Source organism: Hoplias malabaricus, chromosome 15 (assembly GCF_029633855.1).
Source record: "Hoplias malabaricus isolate fHopMal1 chromosome 15, fHopMal1.hap1, whole genome shotgun sequence".
Taxonomy (NCBI): domain Eukaryota; kingdom Metazoa; phylum Chordata; class Actinopteri; order Characiformes; family Erythrinidae; genus Hoplias; species Hoplias malabaricus.
This window is the reverse complement of record NC_089814.1, coordinates 27,271,021-27,294,234: the sequence shown is the minus strand read 5'-3', so window position 1 is coordinate 27,294,234 and position 23,214 is coordinate 27,271,021.

Here is a 23,214-nt window from a genome sequence, read left to right as displayed (position 1 = left end):
GCTTTTTAGTTTACAAGCAGCTCTGTAACAAGAGTTACTCTTAGAACAGTCCTCTAACAGCCAACAGTCATTGCTGTTGCATTGAACACTAGGTGCTGTAAGCTCTTTAGCTTTAGGCTCCGATTGTGAAGATTGTATGCTACAGTCATTTAAGCACAAGAGACGAGCAAAACTAAAAAGAAATAAACAGATAAACAATAAATGAATAAAAAATAAACAAACAAATGAAAAAAAACAAATAAACAAAAAACACTGCAAAGCCAATCATTTTAATTTGAGTTGTGAGGATTTTTAGTTTACAAGCAGCTCTGTAACAAGAGTTACTCTCAGAACAGTCCTCTACAGCCAACAGTCATTGCTTATGGCCATAGCGCTCTTACAAATCCCGATCTTGTGGGCTTAGTTAGTACTTGGAATGGAGACTGCCAGGGAACACTAGGTGCTGTAAGCTTTGTTGCTTTAGGCTCCGATTGTGAAGATTGTATGCTACAGTCATTTAAACACAAGAGACGAGCAAAACTAAAAAGAAATAAACAGATAAACAATAAATGAATAAAAAATAAACAAACAAATGAAAAAAACAAATAAACAAAAAACACTGCAAAGCCAATCATTTTAATTTGAGTTGTGAGGCTTTTTAGTTTACAAGCAGCTCTGTAACAAGAGTTACTCTCAGAACAGTCCTCTAACAGCCAACAGTCATTGCTGTTGCATTGAACACTAGGTGCTGTAAGCTCTTTAGCTTTAGGCTCCGATTGTGAAGATTGTATGCTACAGTCATTTAAACACAAGAGACGAGCAAAACTAAAAAGAAATAAACAAATAAACAATAAATGAATAAAAAATAAACAAACAAATGAAAAAAACAAATAAACAAAAAACACTGCAAAGCCAATCATTTTAACTTGAGTTGTGAGGCTCTTTAGTTTACAAGCAGCTCTGTAACAAGAGTTACTCTTAGAACAGTCCTCTAACAGCCAACAGTCATTGCTGTTGCATTGAACACTAGGTGCTGTAAGCTCTTTAGCTTTAGGCTCCGATTGTGAAGATTGTATGCTACAGTCATTTAAACACAAGAGACGAGCAAAACTAAAAAGAAATAAACAAATAAACAATAAATGAATAAAAAATAAACAAACAAATGAAAAAAACAAATAAACAAAAAACACTGCAAAGCCAATCATTTTAATTTGAGTTGTGAGGCTTTTTAGTTTACAAGCAGCTCTGTAACAAGAGTTACTCTCAGAACAGTCCTCTACAGCCAACAGTCATTGCTTATGGCCATAGCGCTCTTACAAATCCCGATCTTGTGGGCTTAGTTAGTACTTGGAATGGAGACTGCCAGGGAACACTAGGTGCTGTAAGCTTTTTTGCTTTAGGCTCCGATTGTGAAGATTGTATGCTACAGTCATTTAAACACAAGAGACGAGCAAAACTAAAAACAAATAAACAAATAAACAATAAATGAATAAAAAATAAACAAACAAATGAAAAAAACAAATAAACAAAAAACACTGCAAAGCCAATCATTTTAACTTGAGTTGTGAGGCCTTTTAGTTTACAAGCAGCTCTGTAACAAGAGTTACTCTTAGAACAGTCCTCTAACAGCCAACAGTCATTGCTGTTGCATTGAACACTAGGTGCTGTAAGCTCTTTAGCTTTAGGCTCCGATTGTGAAGATTGTATGCTACAGTCATTTAAACACAAGAGACGAGCAAAACTAAAAAGAAATAAACAAATAAACAATAAATGAATAAAAAATAAACAAACAAATGAAAAAAACAAATAAACAAAAAACACTGCAAAGCCAATCATTTTAACTTGAGTTGTGAGGCTTTTTAGTTTACAAGCAGCTCTGTAACAAGAGTTACTCTTAGAACAGTCCTCTAACAGCCAACAGTCATTGCTGTTGCATTGAACACTAGGTGCTTTAAGCTCTTTAGCTTTAGGCTCCGATTGTGAAGATTGTATGCTACAGTCATTTAAACACAAGAGACGAGCAAAACTAAAAAGAAATAAACAGATAAACAATAAATGAATAAAAAATAAACAAACAAATGAAAAAAACAAATAAACAAAAAACACTGCAAAGCCAATCATTTTAATTTGAGTTGTGAGGATTTTAGTTTACAAGCAGCTCTGTAACAAGAGTTACTCTCAGAACAGTCCTCTACAGCCAACAGTCATTGCTTATGGCCATAGCGCTCTTACAAATCCCGATCTTGTGGGCTTAGTTAGTACTTGGAATGGAGACTGCCAGGGAACACTAGGTGCTGTAAGCTTTGTTGCTTTAGGCTCCGATTGTGAAGATTGTATGCTACAGTCATTTAAACACAAGAGACGAGCAAAACTAAAAAGAAATAAACAGATAAACAATAAATGAATAAAAAATAAACAAACAAATGAAAAAAACAAATAAACAAAAAACACTGCAAAGCCAATCATTTTAATTTGAGTTGTGAGGCTTTTTAGTTTACAAGCAGCTCTGTAACAAGAGTTACTCTCAGAACAGTCCTCTAACAGCCAACAGTCATTGCTGTTGCATTGAACACTAGGTGCTGTAAGCTCTTTAGCTTTAGGCTCCGATTGTGAAGATTGTATGCTACAGTCATTTAAACACAAGAGACGAGCAAAACTAAAAAGAAATAAACAAATAAACAATAAATGAATAAAAAATAAACAAACAAATGAAAAAAACAAATAAACAAAAAACACTGCAAAGCCAATCATTTTAACTTGAGTTGTGAGGCTCTTTAGTTTACAAGCAGCTCTGTAACAAGAGTTACTCTTAGAACAGTCCTCTAACAGCCAACAGTCATTGCTGTTGCATTGAACACTAGGTGCTGTAAGCTCTTTAGCTTTAGGCTCCGATTGTGAAGATTGTATGCTACAGTCATTTAAACACAAGAGACGAGCAAAACTAAAAACAAATAAACAAATAAACAATAAATGAATAAAAAATAAACAAACAAATGAAAAAAACAAATAAACAAAAAACACTGCAAAGCCAATCATTTTAACTTGAGTTGTGAGGCCTTTTAGTTTACAAGCAGCTCTGTAACAAGAGTTACTCTTAGAACAGTCCTCTAACAGCCAACAGTCATTGCTGTTGCATTGAACACTAGGTGCTGTAAGCTCTTTAGCTTTAGGCTCCGATTGTGAAGATTGTATGCTACAGTCATTTAAACACAAGAGACGAGCAAAACTAAAAAGAAATAAACAAATAAACAATAAATGAATAAAAAATAAACAAACAAATGAAAAAAACAAATAAACAAAAAACACTGCAAAGCCAATCATTTTAACTTGAGTTGTGAGGCTTTTTAGTTTACAAGCAGCTCTGTAACAAGAGTTACTCTTAGAACAGTCCTCTAACAGCCAACAGTCATTGCTGTTGCATTGAACACTAGGTGCTTTAAGCTCTTTAGCTTTAGGCTCCGATTGTGAAGATTGTATGCTACAGTCATTTAAACACAAGAGACGAGCAAAACTAAAAAGAAATAAACAGATAAACAATAAATGAATAAAAAATAAACAAACAAATGAAAAAAACAAATAAACAAAAAACACTGCAAAGCCAATCATTTTAATTTGAGTTGTGAGGATTTTAGTTTACAAGCAGCTCTGTAACAAGAGTTACTCTCAGAACAGTCCTCTACAGCCAACAGTCATTGCTTATGGCCATAGCGCTCTTACAAATCCCGATCTTGTGGGCTTAGTTAGTACTTGGAATGGAGACTGCCAGGGAACACTAGGTGCTGTAAGCTTTGTTGCTTTAGGCTCCGATTGTGAAGATTGTATGCTACAGTCATTTAAACACAAGAGACGAGCAAAACTAAAAAGAAATAAACAGATAAACAATAAATGAATAAAAAATAAACAAACAAATGAAAAAAACAAATAAACAAAAAACACTGCAAAGCCAATCATTTTAATTTGAGTTGTGAGGCTTTTTAGTTTACAAGCAGCTCTGTAACAAGAGTTACTCTCAGAACAGTCCTCTAACAGCCAACAGTCATTGCTGTTGCATTGAACACTAGGTGCTGTAAGCTCTTTAGCTTTAGGCTCCGATTGTGAAGATTGTATGCTACAGTCATTTAAACACAAGAGACGAGCAAAACTAAAAAGAAATAAACAAATAAACAATAAATGAATAAAAAATAAACAAACAAATGAAAAAAACAAATAAACAAAAAACACTGCAAAGCCAATCATTTTAACTTGAGTTGTGAGGCTCTTTAGTTTACAAGCAGCTCTGTAACAAGAGTTACTCTTAGAACAGTCCTCTGACAGCCAACAGTCATTGCTGTTGCATTGAACACTAGGTGCTGTAAGCTCTTTAGCTTTAGGCTCCGATTGTGAAGATTGTATGCTACAGTCATTTAAACACAAGAGACGAGCAAAACTAAAAAGAAATAAACAGATAAACAATAAATGAATAAAAAATAAACAAACAAATGAAAAAAAAAATAAACAAAAAACACTGCAAAGCCAATCATTTTAATTTGAGTTGTGAGGCTTTTTAGTTTACAAGCAGCTCTGTAACAAGAGTTACTCTCAGAACAGTCCTCTACAGCCAACAGTCATTGCTTATGGCCATAGCGCTCTTACAAATCCCGATCTTGTGGGCTTAGTTAGTGCTTGGAATGGAGACTGCCAGGGAACACTAGGTGCTGTAACCTTTTTTGCTTTAGGCTCCGATTGTGAAGATTGTATGCTACAGTCATTTAAACACAAGAGACGAGCAAAACTAAAAAGAAATAAACAGATAAACAATAAATGAATAAAAAATAAACAAACAAATGAAAAAAACAAATAAACAAAAAACACTGCAAAGCCAATCATTTTAATTTGAGTTGTGAGGCTTTTTAGTTTACAAGCAGCTCTGTAACAAGAGTTACTCTTAGAACAGTCCTCTAACAGCCAACAGTCATTGCTGTTGCATTGAACACTAGGTGCTGTAAGCTCTTTAGCTTTAGGCTCCGATTGTGAAGATTGTATGCTACAGTCATTTAAGCACAAGAGACGAGCAAAACTAAAAAGAAATAAACAGATAAACAATAAATGAATAAAAAATAAACAAACAAATGAAAAAAACAAATAAACAAAAAACACTGCAAAGCCAATCATTTTAATTTGAGTTGTGAGGCTTTTTAGTTTACAAGCAGCTCTGTAACAAGAGTTACTCTCAGAACAGTCCTCTACAGCCAACAGTCATTGCTTATGGCCATAGCGCTCTTACAAATCCCGATCTTGTGGGCTTAGTTAGTACTTGGAATGGAGACTGCCAGGGAACACTAGGTGCTGTAAGCTTTGTTGTTTTAGGCTCCGATTGTGAAGATTGTATGCTACAGTCATTTAAACACAAGAGACGAGCAAAACTAAAAAGAAATAAACAAATAAACAATAAATGAATAAAAAATAAACAAACAAATGAAAAAAACAAATAAACAAAAAACACTGCAAAGCCAATCATTTTAACTTGAGTTGTGAGGCTTTTTAGTTTACAAGCAGCTCTGTAACAAGAGTTACTCTTAGAACAGTCCTCTAACAGCCAACAGTCATTGCTGTTGCATTGAACACTAGGTGCTGTAAGCTCTTTAGCTTTAGGCTCCGATTGTGAAGATTGTATGCTACAGTCATTTAAACACAAGAGACGAGCAAAACTAAAAAGAAATAAACAGATAAACAATAAATGAATAAAAAATAAACAAACAAATGAAAAAAACAAATAAACAAAAAACACTGCAAAGCCAATCATTTAAATTTGAGTTGTGAGGCTTTTTAGTTTACAAGCAGCTCTGTAACAAGAGTTACTCTCAGAGCAGTCCTCTACAGCCAACAGTCATTGCTTATGGCCATAGCGCTCTTACAAATCCCGATCTTGTGGGCTTAGTTAGTACTTGGAATGGAGACTGCCAGGGAACACTAGGTGCTGTAAGCTTTGTTGCTTTAGGCTCCGATTGTGAAGATTGTATGCTACAGTCATTTAAACACAAGAGACGAGCAAAACTAAAAAGAAATAAACAAATAAACAATAAATGAATAAAAAATAAACAAACAAATGAAAAAAACAAATAAACAAAAAACACTGCAAAGCCAATCATTTTAACTTGAGTTGTGAGGCTTTTTAGTTTACAAGCAGCTCTGTAACAAGAGTTACTCTTAGAACAGTCCTCTAACAGCCAACAGTCATTGCTGTTGCATTGAACACTAGGTGCTGTAAGCTCTTTAGCTTTAGGCTCCGATTGTGAAGATTGTATGCTACAGTCATTTAAACACAAGAGACGAGCAAAACTAAAAAGAAATAAACAAATAAACAATAAATGAATAAAAAATAAACAAACAAATGAAAAAAACAAATAAACAAAAAACACTGCAAAGCCAATCATTTTAACTTGAGTTGTGAGGCTTTTTAGTTTACAAGCAGCTCTGTAACAAGAGTTACTCTTAGAACAGTCCTCTAACAGCCAACAGTCATTGCTGTTGCACTGAACACTAGGTGCTGTAAGCTCTTTAGCTTTAGGCTCCGATTGTGAAGATTGTATGCTACAGTCATTTAAACACAAGAGACGAGCAAAACTAAAAAGAAATAAACAGATAAACAATAAATGAATAAAAAATAAACAAACAAATGAAAAAAACAAATAAACAAAAAACACTGCAAAGCCAATCATTTTAATTTGAGTTGTGAGGCTTTTTAGTTTACAAGCAGCTCTGTAACAAGAGTTACTCTCAGAGCAGTCCTCTACAGCCAACAGTCATTGCTTATGGCCATAGCGCTCTTACAAATCCCGATCTTGTGGGCTTAGTTAGTACTTGGAATGGAGACTGCCAGGGAACACTAGGTGCTGTAAGCTTTGTTGCTTTAGGCTCCGATTGTGAAGATTGTATGCTACAGTCATTTAAACACAAGAGACGAGCAAAACTAAAAAGAAATAAACAGATAAACAATAAATGAATAAAAAATAAACAAACAAATGAAAAAAACAAATAAACAAAAAACACTGCAAAGCCAATCATTTTAACTTGAGTTGTGAGGCTTTTTAGTTTACAAGCAGCTCTGTAACAAGAGTTACTCTTAGAACAGTCCTCTAACAGCCAACAGTCATTGCTGTTGCATTGAACACTAGGTGCTGTAAGCTCTTTAGCTTTAGGCTCCGATTGTGAAGATTGTATGCTACAGTCATTTAAGCACAAGAGACGAGCAAAACTAAAAAGAAATAAACAGATAAACAATAAATGAATAAAAAATAAACAAACAAATGAAAAAAACAAATAAACAAAAAACACTGCAAAGCCAATCATTTTAATTTGAGTTGTGAGGCTTTTTAGTTTACAAGCAGCTCTGTAACAAGAGTTACTCTCAGAAAAGTCCTCTACAGCCAACAGTCATTGCTTATGGCCATAGCGCTCTTACAAATCCCGATCTTGTGGGCTTAGTTAGTACTTGGAATGGAGACTGCCAGGGAACACTAGGTGCTGTAAGCTTTGTTGCTTTAGGCTCCGATTGTGAAGATTGTATGCTACAGTCATTTAAACACAAGAGACGAGCAAAACTAAAAAGAAATAAACAAATAAACAATAAATGAATAAAAAATAAACAAACAAATGAAAAAAACAAATAAACAAAAAACACTGCAAAGCCAATCATTTTAACTTGAGTTGTGAGGCTTTTTAGTTTACAAGCAGCTCTGTAACAAGAGTTACTCTTAGAACAGTCCTCTAACAGCCAACAGTCATTGCTGTTGCATTGAATACTAGGTGCTGTAAGCTCTTTAGCTTTAGGCTCCGATTGTGAAGATTGTATGCTACAGTCATTTAAACACAAGAGACGAGCAAAACTAAAAAGAAATAAACAAATAAACAATAAATGAATAAAAAATAAACAAACAAATGAAAAAAACAAATAAACAAAAAACACTGCAAAGCCAATCATTTTAATTTGAGTTGTGAGGCTTTTTAGTTTACAAGCAGCTCTGTAACAAGAGTTACTCTTAGAACAGTCCTCTTACAGCCAACAGTCATTGCTGTTGCATTGAACACTAGGTGCTTTAAGCCCTTTAGCTTTAGGCTCCGATTGTGAAGATTGTATGCTACAGTCATTTAAACACAAGAGACGGGCAAAACTAAAAAGAAATAAACAAATAAACAATAAATGAATAAAAAATAAACAAACAAATGAAAAAAACAAATAAACAAAAAACACTGCAAAGCCAATCATTTTAACTTGAGTTGTGAGGCTTTTTAGTTTACAAGCAGCTCTGTAACAAGAGTTACTCTTAGAACAGTCCTCTAACAGCCAACAGTCATTGCTGTTGCACTGAACACTAGGTGCTGTAAGCTCTTTAGCTTTAGGCTCCGATTGTGAAGATTGTATGCTACAGTCATTTAAACACAAGAGAGGAGCAAAACTAAAAAGAAATAAACAGATAAACAATAAATGAATAAAAAATAAACAAACAAATGAAAAAAACAAATAAACAAAAAACACTGCAAAGCCAATCATTTTAATTTGAGTTGTGAGGCTTTTTAGTTTACAAGCAGCTCTGTAACAAGAGTTACTCTCAGAGCAGTCCTCTACAGCCAACAGTCATTGCTTATGGCCATAGCGCTCTTACAAATCCCGATCTTGTGGGCTTAGTTAGTACTTGGAATGGAGACTGCCAGGGAACACTAGGTGCTGTAAGCTTTGTTGCTTTAGGCTCCGATTGTGAAGATTGTATGCTACAGTCATTTAAACACAAGAGACGAGCAAAACTAAAAAGAAATAAACAAATAAACAATAAATGAATAAAAAATAAACAAACAAATGAAAAAAACAAATAAACAAAAAACACTGCAAAGCCAATCATTTTAACTTGAGTTGTGAGGCTTTTTAGTTTACAAGCAGCTCTGTAACAAGAGTTACTCTTAGAACAGTCCTCTAACAGCCAACAGTCATTGCTGTTGCATTGAACACTAGGTGCTGTAAGCTCTTTAGCTTTAGGCTCCGATTGTGAAGATTGTATGCTACAGTCATTTAAGCACAAGAGACGAGCAAAACTAAAAAGAAATAAACAGATAAACAATAAATGAATAAAAAATAAACAAACAAATGAAAAAAACAAATAAACAAAAAACACTGCAAAGCCAATCATTTTAATTTGAGTTGTGAGGCTTTTTAGTTTACAAGCAGCTCTGTAACAAGAGTTACTCTCAGAACAGTCCTCTACAGCCAACAGTCATTGCTTATGGCCATAGCGCTCTTACAAATCCCGATCTTGTGGGCTTAGTTAGTACTTGGAATGGAGACTGCCAGGGAACACTAGGTGCTGTAAGCTTTGTTGCTTTAGGCTCCGATTGTGAAGATTGTATGCTACAGTCATTTAAACACAAGAGACGAGCAAAACTAAAAAGAAATAAACAAATAAACAATAAATGAATAAAAAATAAACAAACAAATGAAAAAAACAAATAAACAAAAAACACTGCAAAGCCAATCATTTTAACTTGAGTTGTGAGGCTTTTTAGTTTACAAGCAGCTCTGTAACAAGAGTTACTCTTAGAACAGTCCTCTAACAGCCAACAGTCATTGCTGTTGCACTGAACACTAGGTGCTGTAAGCTCTTTAGCTTTAGGCTCCGATTGTGAAGATTGTATGCTACAGTCATTTAAACACAAGAGACGAGCAAAACTAAAAAGAAATAAACAGATAAACAATAAATGAATAAAAAATAAACAAACAAATGAAAAAAACAAATAAACAAAAAACACTGCAAAGCCAATCATTTTATATTGAGTTGTGAGGCTTTTTAGTTTACAAGCAGCTCTGTAACAAGAGTTACTCTCAGAGCAGTCCTCTACAGCCAACAGTCATTGCTTATGGCCATAGCGCTCTTACAAATCCCGATCTTGTGGGCTTAGTTAGTACTTGGAATGGAGACTGCCAGGGAACACTAGGTGCTGTAAGCTTTGTTGCTTTAGGCTCCGATTGTGAAGATTGTATGCTACAGTCATTTAAACACAAGAGACGAGCAAAACTAAAAAGAAATAAACAAATAAACAATAAATGAATAAAAAATAAACAAACAAATGAAAAAAACAAATAAACAAAAAACACTGCAAAGCCAATCATTTTAATTTGAGTTGTGAGGCTTTTTAGTTTACAAGCAGCTCTGTAACAAGAGTTACTCTTAGAACAGTCCTCTTACAGCCAACAGTCATTGCTGTTGCATTGAACACTAGGTGCTTTAAGCCCTTTAGCTTTAGGCTCCGATTGTGAAGATTGTATGCTACAGTCATTTAAACACAAGAGACGGGCAAAACTAAAAAGAAATAAACAAATAAACAATAAATGAATAAAAAATAAACAAACAAATGAAAAAAACAAATAAACAAAAAACACTGCAAAGCCAATCATTTTAACTTGAGTTGTGAGGCTTTTTAGTTTACAAGCAGCTCTGTAACAAGAGTTACTCTTAGAACAGTCCTCTAACAGCCAACAGTCATTGCTGTTGCACTGAACACTAGGTGCTGTAAGCTCTTTAGCTTTAGGCTCCGATTGTGAAGATTGTATGCTACAGTCATTTAAACACAAGAGAGGAGCAAAACTAAAAAGAAATAAACAGATAAACAATAAATGAATAAAAAATAAACAAACAAATGAAAAAAACAAATAAACAAAAAACACTGCAAAGCCAATCATTTTAATTTGAGTTGTGAGGCTTTTTAGTTTACAAGCAGCTCTGTAACAAGAGTTACTCTCAGAGCAGTCCTCTACAGCCAACAGTCATTGCTTATGGCCATAGCGCTCTTACAAATCCCGATCTTGTGGGCTTAGTTAGTACTTGGAATGGAGACTGCCAGGGAACACTAGGTGCTGTAAGCTTTGTTGCTTTAGGCTCCGATTGTGAAGATTGTATGCTACAGTCATTTAAGCACAAGAGACGAGCAAAACTAAAAAGAAATAAACAGATAAACAATAAATGAATAAAAAATAAACAAACAAATGAAAAAAACAAATAAACAAAAAACACTGCAAAGCCAATCATTTTAATTTGAGTTGTGAGGCTTTTTAGTTTACAAGCAGCTCTGTAACAAGAGTTACTCTCAGAACAGTCCTCTACAGCCAACAGTCATTGCTTATGGCCATAGCGCTCTTACAAATCCCGATCTTGTGGGCTTAGTTAGTACTTGGAATGGAGACTGCCAGGGAACACTAGGTGCTGTAAGCTTTGTTGCTTTAGGCTCCGATTGTGAAGATTGTATGCTACAGTCATTTAAACACAAGAGACGAGCAAAACTAAAAAGAAATAAACAAATAAACAATAAATGAATAAAAAATAAACAAACAAATGAAAAAAACAAATAAACAAAAAACACTGCAAAGCCAATCATTTTAACTTGAGTTGTGAGGCTTTTTAGTTTACAAGCAGCTCTGTAACAAGAGTTACTCTTAGAACAGTCCTCTAACAGCCAACAGTCATTGCTGTTGCACTGAACACTAGGTGCTGTAAGCTCTTTAGCTTTAGGCTCCGATTGTGAAGATTGTATGCTACAGTCATTTAAACACAAGAGACGAGCAAAACTAAAAAGAAATAAACAGATAAACAATAAATGAATAAAAAATAAACAAACAAATGAAAAAAACAAATAAACAAAAAACACTGCAAAGCCAATCATTTTATATTGAGTTGTGAGGCTTTTTAGTTTACAAGCAGCTCTGTAACAAGAGTTACTCTCAGAGCAGTCCTCTACAGCCAACAGTCATTGCTTATGGCCATAGCGCTCTTACAAATCCCGATCTTGTGGGCTTAGTTAGTACTTGGAATGGAGACTGCCAGGGAACACTAGGTGCTGTAAGCTTTGTTGCTTTAGGCTCCGATTGTGAAGATTGTATGCTACAGTCATTTAAACACAAGAGACGAGCAAAACTAAAAAGAAATAAACAAATAAACAATAAATGAATAAAAAATAAACAAACAAATGAAAAAAACAAATAAACAAAAAACACTGCAAAGCCAATCATTTTAATTTGAGTTGTGAGGCTTTTTAGTTTACAAGCAGCTCTGTAACAAGAGTTACTCTTAGAACAGTCCTCTTACAGCCAACAGTCATTGCTGTTGCATTGAACACTAGGTGCTTTAAGCCCTTTAGCTTTAGGCTCCGATTGTGAAGATTGTATGCTACAGTCATTTAAACACAAGAGACGGGCAAAACTAAAAAGAAATAAACAAATAAACAATAAATGAATAAAAAATAAACAAACAAATAAAAAAACAAATAAACAAAAAACACTGCAAAGCCAATCATTTTAACTTGAGTTGTGAGGCTTTTTAGTTTACAAGCAGCTCTGTAACAAGAGTTACTCTTAGAACAGTCCTCTAACAGCCAACAGTCATTGCTGTTGCATTGAACACTAGGTGCTGTAAGCTCTTTAGCTTTAGGCTCCGATTGTGAAGATTGTATGCTACAGTCATTTAAACACAAGAGACGAGCAAAACTAAAAAGAAATAAACAAATAAACAATAAATGAATAAAAAATAAACAAACAAATGAAAAAAACAAATAAACAAAAAACACTGCAAAGCCAATCATTTTAATTTGAGTTGTGAGGCTTTTTAGTTTACAAGCAGCTCTGTAACAAGAGTTACTCTTAGAACAGTCCTCTTACAGCCAACAGTCATTGCTGTTGCATTGAACACTAGGTGCTTTAAGCCCTTTAGCTTTAGGCTCCGATTGTGAAGATTGTATGCTACAGTCATTTAAACACAAGAGACGGGCAAAACTAAAAAGAAATAAACAAATAAACAATAAATGAATAAAAAATAAACAAACAAATGAAAAAAACAAATAAACAAAAAACACTGCAAAGCCAATCATTTTAACTTGAGTTGTGAGGCTTTTTAGTTTACAAGCAGCTCTGTAACAAGAGTTACTCTTAGAACAGTCCTCTAACAGCCAACAGTCATTGCTGTTGCACTGAACACTAGGTGCTGTAAGCTCTTTAGCTTTAGGCTCCGATTGTGAAGATTGTATGCTACAGTCATTTAAACACAAGAGACGAGCAAAACTAAAAAGAAATAAACAGATAAACAATAAATGAATAAAAAATAAACAAACAAATGAAAAAAACAAATAAACAAAAAACACTGCAAAGCCAATCATTTTAATTTGAGTTGTGAGGCTTTTTAGTTTACAAGCAGCTCTGTAACAAGAGTTACTCTCAGAGCAGTCCTCTACAGCCAACAGTCATTGCTTATGGCCATAGCGCTCTTACAAATCCCGATCTTGTGGGCTTAGTTAGTACTTGGAATGGAGACTGCCAGGGAACACTAGGTGCTGTAAGCTTTGTTGCTTTAGGCTCCGATTGTGAAGATTGTATGCTACAGTCATTTAAACACAAGAGACGAGCAAAACTAAAAAGAAATAAACAAATAAACAATAAATGAATAAAAAATAAACAAACAAATGAAAAAAACAAATAAACAAAAAACACTGCAAAGCCAATCATTTTAACTTGAGTTGTGAGGCTTTTTAGTTTACAAGCAGCTCTGTAACAAGAGTTACTCTCAGAACAGTCCTCTACAGCCAACAGTCATTGCTTATGGCCATAGCGCTCTTACAAATCCCGATCTTGTGGGCTTAGTTAGTACTTGGAATGGAGACTGCCAGGGAACACTAGGTGCTGTAAGCTTTGTTGCTTTAGGCTCCGATTGTGAAGATTGTATGCTACAGTCATTTAAACACAAGAGACGAGCAAAACTAAAAAGAAATAAACAGATAAACAATAAATGAATAAAAAATAAACAAACAAATGAAAAAAACAAATAAACAAAAAACACTGCAAAGCCAATCATTTTAATTTGAGTTGTGAGGCTTTTTAGTTTACAAGCAGCTCTGTAACAAGAGTTACTCTCAGAACAGTCCTCTACAGCCAACAGTCATTGCTTATGGCCATAGCGCTCTTACAAATCCCGATCTTGTGGGCTTAGTTAGTACTTGGAATGGAGACTGCCAGGGAACACTAGGTGCTGTAAGCTTTGTTGCTTTAGGCTCCGATTGTGAAGATTGTATGCTACAGTCATTTAAACACAAGAGACGAGCAAAACTAAAAAGAAATAAACAGATAAACAATAAATGAATAAAAAATAAACAAACAAATGAAAAAAACAAATAAACAAAAAACACTGCAAAGCCAATCATTTTAACTTGAGTTGTGAGGCTTTTTAGTTTACAAGCAGCTCTGTAACAAGAGTTACTCTTAGAACAGTCCTCTAACAGCCAACAGTCATTGCTGTTGCATTGAACACTAGGTGCTGTAAGCTCTTTAGCTTTAGGCTCCGATTGTGAAGATTGTATGCTACAGTCATTTAAACACAAGAGACGAGCAAAACTAAAAAGAAATAAACAGATAAACAATAAATGAATAAAAAATAAACAAACAAATGAAAAAAACAAATAAACAAAAAACACTGCAAAGCCAATCATTTTAATTTGAGTTGTGAGGCTTTTTAGTTTACAAGCAGCTCTGTAACAAGAGTTACTCTCAGAACAGTCCTCTAACAGCAAACAGTCATTGCTGTTGCAATGAACACTAGGTGCTGTAAGCTCTTTAGCTTTAGGCTCCGATTGTGAAGATTGTATGCTACAGTCATTTAAACACAAGAGACGAGCAAAACTAAAAAGAAATAAACAAATAAACAATAAATGAATAAAAAATAAACAAACAAATGAAAAAAACAAATAAACAAAAAACACTGCAAAGCCAATCATTTTAATTTGAGTTGTGAGGCTTTTTAGTTTACAAGCAGCTCTGTAACAAGAGTTACTCTCAGAGCAGTCCTCTACAGCCAACAGTCATTGCTTATGGCCATAGCGCTCTTACAAATCCCGATCTTGTGGGCTTAGTTAGTACTTGGAATGGAGACTGCCAGGGAACACTAGGTGCTGTAAGCTTTGTTGCTTTAGGCTCCGATTGTGAAGATTGTATGCTACAGTCATTTAAACACAAGAGACGAGCAAAACTAAAAAGAAATAAACAGATAAACAATAAATGAATAAAAAATAAACAAACAAATGAAAAAAACAAATAAACAAAAAACACTGCAAAGCCAATCATTTTAACTTGAGTTGTGAGGCTCTTTAGTTTACAAGCAGCTCTGTAACAAGAGTTACTCTTAGAACAGTCCTCTAACAGCCAACAGTCATTGCTGTTGCATTGAACACTAGGTGCTGTAAGCTCTTTAGCTTTAGGCTCCGATTGTGAAGATTGTATGCTACAGTCATTTAAACACAAGAGACGAGCAAAACTAAAAAGAAATAAACAGATAAACAATAAATGAATAAAAAATAAACAAACAAATGAAAAAAACAAATAAACAAAAAACACTGCAAAGCCAATCATTTTAACTTGAGTTGTGAGGCTCTTTAGTTTACAAGCAGCTCTGTAACAAGAGTTACTCTTAGAACAGTCCTCTAACAGCCAACAGTCATTGCTGTTGCATTGAACACTAGGTGCTGTAAGCTCTTTAGCTTTAGGCTCCGATTGTGAAGATTGTATGCTACAGTCATTTAAACACAAGAGACGAGCAAAACTAAAAAGAAATAAACAGATAAACAATAAATGAATAAAAAATAAACAAACAAATGAAAAAAACAAATAAACAAAAAACACTGCAAAGCCAATCATTTTAATTTGATTTGTGAGGCTTTTTAGTTTACAAGCAGCTCTGTAACAAGAGTTACTCTCAGAACAGTCCTCTACAGCCAACAGTCATTGCTTATGGCCATAGCGCTCTTACAAATCCCGATCTTGTGGGCTTAGTTAGTACTTGGAATGGAGACTGCCAGGGAACACTAGGTGCTGTAAGCTTTGTTGCTTTAGGCTCCGATTGTGAAGATTGTATGCTACAGTCATTTAAACACAAGAGACGAGCAAAACTAAAAAGAAATAAACAAATAAACAATAAATGAATAAAAAATAAACAAACAAATGAAAAAAACAAATAAACAAAAAACACTGCAAAGCCAATCATTTTAATTTGAGTTGTGACGCTTTTTAGTTTACAAGCAGCTCTGTAACAAGAGTTACTCTTAGAACAGTCCTCTAACAGCCAACAGCCATTGCTTATGGCCATAGCGCTTTTACAAATCCCGATCTTGTGGGCTTAGTTAGTACTTGGAATGGAGACTGCCAGGGAACACTAGGTGCTGTAAGCTTTTTTGCTTTAGGCTCCGATTGTGAAGATTGTATGCTACAGTCATTTAAACACAAGAGACGAGCAAAACTAAAAAGAAATAAACAAATAAACAATAAATGAATAAAAAATAAACAAACAAATGAAAAAAGCAAATAAACAAAAAACACTGCAAAGCCAATCATTTTAACTTGAGTTGTGAGGCTTTTTAGTTTACAAGCAGCTCTGTAACAAGAGTTACTCTTAGAACAGTCCTCTAACAGCCAACAGTCATTGCTGTTGCATTGAACACTAGGTGCTGTAAGCTCTTTAGCTTTAGGCTCCGATTGTGAAGATTGTATGCTACAGTCATTTAAACACAAGAGACGAGCAAAACTAAAAAGAAATAAACAAATAAACAATAAATGAATAAAAAATAAACAAACAAATGAAAAAAACAAATAAACAAAAAACACTGCAAAGCCAATCATTTTAACTTGAGTTGTGAGGCTTTTTAGTTTACAAGCAGCTCTGTAACAAGAGTTACTCTTAGAACAGTCCTCTAACAGCCAACAGTCATTGCTGTTGCATTGAACACTAGGTGCTGTAAGCTCTTTAGCTTTAGGCTCCGATTGTGAAGATTGTATGCTACAGTCATTTAAACACAAGAGACGAGCAAAACTAAAAAGAAATAAACAGATAAAAAATAAATGAATAAAAAATAAACAAACAAATGAAAAAAACAAATAAACAAAAAACACTGCAAAGCCAATCATTTTAATTTGAGTTGTGAGGCTTTTTAGTTTACAAGCAGCTCTGTAACAAGAGTTACTCTCAGAGCAGTCCTCTACAGCCAACAGTCATTGCTTATGGCCATAGCGCTCTTACAAATCCCGATCTTGTGGGCTTAGTTAGTACTTGGAATGGAGACTGCCAGGGAACACTAGGTGCTGTAAGCTTTGTTGCTTTAGGCTCCGATTGTGAAGATTGTATGCTACAGTCATTTAAACACAAGAGACGAGCAAAACTAAAAAGAAATAAACAAATAAACAATAAATGAATAAAAAATAAACAAACAAATGAAAAAAACAAATAAACAAAAAACACTGCAAAGCCAATCATTTTAATTTGAGTTGTGACGCTTTTTAGTTTACAAGCAGCTCTGTAACAAGAGTTACTCTTAGAACAGTCCTCTAACAGCCAACAGCCATTGCTTATGGCCATAGCGCTTTTACAAATCCCGATCTTGTGGGCTTAGTTAGTACTTGGAATGGAGACTGCCAGGGAACACTAGGTGCTGTAAGCTTTTTTGCTTTAGGCTCCGATTGTGAAGATTGTATGCTACAGTCATTTAAACACAAGAGACGAGCAAAACTAAAAAGAAATAAACAAATAAACAATAAATGAATAAAAAATAAACAAACAAATGAAAAAAACAAATAAACAAAAAACACTGCAAAGCCAATCATTTTAACTTGAGTTGTGAGGCTTTTTAGTTTACAAGCAGCTCTGTAACAAGAGTTACTCTTAGAACAGTCCTCTAACAGCCAACAGTCATTGCTGTTGCATTGAACACTAGGTGCTGTAAGCTCTTTAGCTTTAGGCTCCGATTGTGAAGATTGTATGCTACAGTCATTTAAACACAAGAGACGAGCAAAACTAAAAAGAAATAAACAGATAAACAATAAATGAATAAAAAATAAACAAACAAATGAAAAAAACAAATAAACAAAAAACACTGCAAAGCCAATCATTTTAACTTGAGTTGTGAGGCTCTTTAGTTTACAAGCAGCTCTGTAACAAGAGTTACTCTTAGAACAGTCCTCTAACAGCCAACAGTCATTGCTGTTGCATTGAACACTAGGTGCTGTAAGCTCTTTAGCTTTAGGCTCCGATTGTGAAGATTGTATGCTACAGTCATTTAAACACAAGAGACGAGCAAAACTAAAAAGAAATAAACAGATAAACAATAAATGAATAAAAAATAAACAAACAAATGAAAAAAACAAATAAACAAAAAACACTGCAAAGCCAATCATTTTAACTTGAGTTGTGAGGCTTTTTAGTTTACAAGCAGCTCTGTAACAAGAGTTACTCTTAGAACAGTCCTCTAACAGCCAACAGTCATTGCTGTTGCATTGAACACTAGGTGCTGTAAGCTCTTTAGCTTTAGGCTCCGATTGTGAAGATTGTATGCTACAGTCATTTAAACACAAGAGACGAGCAAAACTAAAAAGAAATAAACAGATAAAAAATAAATGAATAAAAAATAAACAAACAAATGAAAAAAACAAATAAACAAAAAACACTGCAAAGCCAATCATTTTAATTTGAGTTGTGAGGCTTTTTAGTTTACAAGCAGCTCTGTAACAAGAGTTACTCTCAGAGCAGTCCTCTACAGCCAACAGTCATTGCTTATGGCCATAGCGCTCTTACAAATCCCGATCTTGTGGGCTTAGTTAGTACTTGGAATGGAGACTGCCAGGGAACACTAGGTGCTGTAAGCTTTGTTGCTTTAGGCTCCGATTGTGAAGATTGTATGCTACAGTCATTTAAACACAAGAGACGAGCAAAACTAAAAAGAAATAAACAAATAAACAATAAATGAATAAAAAATAAACAAACAAATGAAAAAAACAAATAAACAAAAAACACTGCAAAGCCAATCATTTTAACTTGAGTTGTGAGGCTTTTTAGTTTACAAGCAGCTCTGTAACAAGAGTTACTCTCAGAACAGTCCTCTACAGCCAACAGTCATTGCTTATGGCCATAGCGCTCTTACAAATCCCGATCTTGTGGGCTTAGTTAGTACTTGGAATGGAGACTGCCAGGGAACACTAGGTGCTGTAAGCTTTGTTGCTTTAGGCTCCGATTGTGAAGATTGTATGCTACAGTCATTTAAACACAAGAGACGAGCAAAACTAAAAAGAAATAAACAAATAAACAATAAATGAATAAAAAATAAACAAACAAATGAAAAAAACAAATAAACAAAAAACACTGCAAAGCCAATCATTTTAACTTGAGTTGTGAGGCTTTTTAGTTTACAAGCAGCTCTGTAACAAGAGTTACTCTTAGAACAGTCCTCTAACAGCCAACAGTCATTGCTGTTGCATTGAACACTAGGTGCTGTAAGCTCTTTAGCTTTAGGCTCCGATTGTGAAGATTGTATGCTACAGTCATTTAAACACAAGAGACGAGCAAAACTAAAAAGAAATAAACAGATAAACAATAAATGAATAAAAAATAAACAAACAAATGAAAAAAACAAATAAACAAAAAACACTGCAAAGCCAATCATTTTAATTTGAGTTGTGAGGCTTTTTAGTTTACAAGCAGCTCTGTAACAAGAGTTACTCTCAGAACAGTCCTCTAACAGCAAACAGTCATTGCTGTTGCAATGAACACTAGGTGCTGTAAGCTCTTTAGCTTTAGGCTCCGATTGTGAAGATTGTATGCTACAGTCATTTAAACAAAAGAGACGAGCAAAACTAAAAAGAAATAAACAAATAAACAATAAATGAATAAAAAATAAACAAACAAATGAAAAAAACAAATAAACAAAAAACACTGCAAAGCCAATCATTTTAATTTGAGTTGTGAGGCTTTTTAGTTTACAAGCAGCTCTGTAACAAGAGTTACTCTCAGAGCAGTCCTCTACAGCCAACAGTCATTGCTTATGGCCATAGCGCTCTTACAAATCCCGATCTTGTGGGCTTAGTTAGTACTTGGAATGGAGACTGCCAGGGAACACTAGGTGCTGTAAGCTTTGATGCTTTAGGCTCCGATTGTGAAGATTGTATGCTACAGTCATTTAAACACAAGAGACGAGCAAAACTAAAAAGAAATAAACAAATAAACAATAAATGAATAAAAAATAAACAAACAAATGAAAAAAACAAATAAACAAAAAACACTGCAAAGCCAATCATTTTAATTTGAGTTGTGAGGCTTTTTAGTTTACAAGCAGCTCTGTAACAAGAGTTACTCTCAGAACAGTCCTCTACAGCCAACAGTCATTGCTTATGGCCATAGCGCTCTTACAAATCCCGATCTTGTGGGCTTAGTTAGTACTTGGAATGGAGACTGCCAGGGAACACTAGGTGCTGTAAGCTTTGTTGCTTTAGGCTCCGATTGTGAAGATTGTATGCTACAGTCATTTAAACACAAGAGACGAGCAAAACTAAAAAGAAATAAACAAATAAACAATAAATGAATAAAAAATAAACAAACAAATGAAAAAAACAAATAAACAAAAAACACTGCAAAGCCAATCATTTTAACTTGAGTTGTGAGGCTTTTTAGTTTACAAGCAGCTCTGTAACAAGAGTTACTCTTAGAACAGTCCTCTAACAGCCAACAGTCATTGCTGTTGCATTGAACACTAGGTGCTGTAAGCTCTTTAGCTTTAGGCTCCGATTGTGAAGATTGTATGCTACAGTCATTTAAACACAAGAGACGAGCAAAACTAAAAAGAAATAAACAGATAAACAATAAATGAATAAAAAATAAACAAACAAATGAAAAAAACAAATAAACAAAAAACACTGCAAAGCCAATCATTTTAATTTGAGTTGTGAGGCTTTTTAGTTTACAAGCAGCTCTGTAACAAGAGTTACTCTCAGAACAGTCCTCTAACAGCAAACAGTCATTGCTGTTGCAATGAACACTAGGTGCTGTAAGCTCTTTAGCTTTAGGCTCCGATTGTGAAGATTGTATGCTACAGTCATTTAAACACAAGAGACGAGCAAAACTAAAAAGAAATAAACAAATAAACAATAAATGAATAAAAAATAAACAAACAAATGAAAAAAACAAATAAACAAAAAACACTGCAAAGCCAATCATTTTAATTTGAGTTGTGAGGCTTTTTAGTTTACAAGCAGCTCTGTAACAAGAGTTACTCTCAGAGCAGTCCTCTACAGCCAACAGTCATTGCTTATGGCCATAGCGCTCTTACAAATCCCGATCTTGTGGGCTTAGTTAGTAGTTGGAATGGAGACTGCCAGGGAACACTAGGTGCTGTAAGCTTTTTTGCTTTAGGCTCCGATTGTGAAGATTGTATGCTACAGTCATTTAAACACAAGAGACGAGCAAAACTAAAAAGAAATAAACAGATAAACAATAAATGAATAAAAAATAAACAAACAAATGAAAAAAACAAATAAACAAAAAACACTGCAAAGCCAATCATTTTAACTTGAGTTGTGAGGCTCTTTAGTTTACAAGCAGCTCTGTAACAAGAGTTACTCTTAGAACAGTCCTCTAACAGCCAACAGTCATTGCTGTTGCATTGAACACTAGGTGCTGTAAGCTCTTTAGCTTTAGGCTCCGATTGTGAAGATTGTATGCTACAGTCATTTAAACACAAGAGACGAGCAAAACTAAAAAGAAATAAACAGATAAACAATAAATGAATAAAAAATAAACAAACAAATGAAAAAAACAAATAAACAAAAAACACTGCAAAGCCAATCATTTTAACTTGAGTTGTGAGGCTCTTTAGTTTACAAGCAGCTCTGTAACAAGAGTTACTCTTAGAACAGTCCTCTAACAGCCAACAGTCATTGCTGTTGCATTGAACACTAGGTGCTGTAAGCTCTTTAGCTTTAGGCTCCGATTGTGAAGATTGTATGCTACAGTCATTTAAACACAAGAGACGAGCAAAACTAAAAAGAAATAAACAGATAAACAATAAATGAATAAAAAATAAACAAACAAATGAAAAAAACAAATAAACAAAAAACACTGCAAAGCCAATCATTTTAACTTGAGTTGTGAGGCTTTTTAGTTTACAAGCAGCTCTGTAACAAGAGTTACTCTTAGAACAGTCCTCTAACAGCCAACAGTCATTGCTGTTGCATTGAACACTAGGTGCTGTAAGCTCTTTAGCTTTAGGCTCCGATTGTGAAGATTGTATGCTACAGTCATTTAAACACAAGAGACGAGCAAAACTAAAAAGAAATAAACAGATAAAAAATAAATGAATAAAAAATAAACAAACAAATGAAAAAAACAAATAAACAAAAAACACTGCAAAGCCAATCATTTTAATTTGAGTTGTGAGGCTTTTTAGTTTACAAGCAGCTCTGTAACAAGAGTTACTCTCAGAGCAGTCCTCTACAGCCAACAGTCATTGCTTATGGCCATAGCGCTCTTACAAATCCCGATCTTGTGGGCTTAGTTAGTACTTGGAATGGAGACTGCCAGGGAACACTAGGTGCTGTAAGCTTTGATGCTTTAGGCTCCGATTGTGAAGATTGTATGCTACAGTCATTTAAACACAAGAGACGAGCAAAACTAAAAAGAAATAAACAAATAAACAATAAATGAATAAAAAATAAACAAACAAATGAAAAAAACAAATAAACAAAAAACACTGCAAAGCCAATCATTTTAATTTGAGTTGTGAGGCTTTTTAGTTTACAAGCAGCTCTGTAACAAGAGTTACTCTCAGAACAGTCCTCTACAGCCAACAGTCATTGCTTATGGCCATAGCGCTCTTACAAATCCCGATCTTGTGGGCTTAGTTAGTACTTGGAATGGAGACTGCCAGGGAACACTAGGTGCTGTAAGCTTTGTTGCTTTAGGCTCCGATTGTGAAGATTGTATGCTACAGTCATTTAAACACAAGAGACGAGCAAAACTAAAAAGAAATAAACAAATAAACAATAAATGAATAAAAAATAAACAAACAAATGAAAAAAACAAATAAACAAAAAACACTGCAAAGCCAATCATTTTAATTTGAGTTGTGACGCTTTTTAGTTTACAAGCAGCTCTGTAACAAGAGTTACTCTTAGAACAGTCCTCTAACAGCCAACAGCCATTGCTTATGGCCATAGCGATTTTACAAATCCCGATCTTGTGGGCTTAGTTAGTACTTGGAATGGAGACTGCCAGGGAACACTAGGTGCTGTAAGCTTTTTTGCTTTAGGCTCCGATTGTGAAGATTGTATGCTACAGTCATTTAAACACAAGAGACGAGCAAAACTAAAAAGAAATAAACAAATAAACAATAAATGAATAAAAAATAAACAAACAAATGAAAAAA